Below are 1,058 nucleotides of genomic sequence, written 5' to 3'. Positions count from 1 at the left end.
CAAATTTGACTAACAAGTTATAAGTACATGAGTCCAAAAATTATGGAAAAGTAAAAGAAAAGATTCTTTCATTGTTTTACAAACCCTCCCCCATTTCAAGTCCCACCTAGAGCTGAGGTCAGAGATTCTGAGTGAAATTTTGACCAGTACTAGTTCCCCTTGCCTCCAATCCTCTGCCAGGTATCTTGACAAAGTACCCACTTCTCTTAACCCACGTGGAGCAATAGCTGACTAAGGAAGAGACATATAAAGCAAAATAGGAAAATATTTCTACTGACTATTCATCCTTGGAGCTCTGGTATCCTTGTGGCAAGAAGCTGCGCTACAATCCCAAAGGCACACAGTTCAAGTCTACTGGAGAAGGATGGGCAATTTCCTCTCATGTGATTAACTGCCTCCCACTAGAGGGTTCTGATTCTACAGTATCCAACAACACAATAACATTCATACTTAATCTCCACAGATTGCCCATTTCCTGCTGGCTCCTTTGATCTGAAATGCTCTGTGGAAGAAGTACTCATATTGCCTTTACAACCACAGAAAACCGATAATTGTGTATCTGGAATTGGTGTCATCGAAGAGAATTTTCCTGCCATGTCTTGATGTAGAATTCGTCATGCTGTGGCCACACAGTTTGCTCAAAGTCAGGGCTCAGAGGTGACAGTCGCCTTTTATAAATCAAGTCTTACATGTCCTAGAGGGTGACATAACCGAGTGCTGCAGGCTTGGATTGAACCTCTTGACCATTTTGTCTGTGACATTTGGACCATCATTCAGAAGGTACCATAGCACCTCTAACACCTTCTTGGTCCAGGTTGTCACCATGCAGGGACCCATCTGTCTGCCAGCTGTCCCTAGGTACCATGTGCTGAACTGTTGGTAATGTTGGTGCCCTGATGTTTACTTGCAAGAGTCTGTATGCAGCTGGGTGTATTACTAGAAGTTAAAGTTTGCACTTCTGTTGCTCTGGCCTGAAGCTGTGGCCTGTGCATGGGAATGAAATCCACAGAAATTCAGCAATGTGTGGAGATAATGGCCAGCCACACTGCTGAACTAGA

At 43.8% G+C, this 1,058-nt stretch overlaps 1 protein-coding gene across 2 annotated transcripts in view; it reads left to right on the top strand.

Annotated features, from left to right (window-relative positions):
• The window catches only part of SCN8A (sodium channel, voltage gated, type VIII, alpha subunit), a 352,497-nt gene that overhangs the window by 39,602 nt on the left and 311,837 nt on the right, over nucleotides 1–1,058 (top strand). The gene's annotated exons all lie outside the window — the stretch shown is intronic.

The sequence above is a fragment of the Elephantulus edwardii genome, unplaced genomic scaffold, assembly GCF_000299155.1.
Source record: "Elephantulus edwardii isolate Elephantulus edwardi_28Jun2011 unplaced genomic scaffold, EleEdw1.0 scaffold00278, whole genome shotgun sequence".
Classification (NCBI taxonomy): Eukaryota; Metazoa; Chordata; class Mammalia; order Macroscelidea; family Macroscelididae; genus Elephantulus; species Elephantulus edwardii.
Note: the sequence above shows the minus strand (reverse complement) of the source record. Positions and strands in the feature narration are given on the sequence as shown.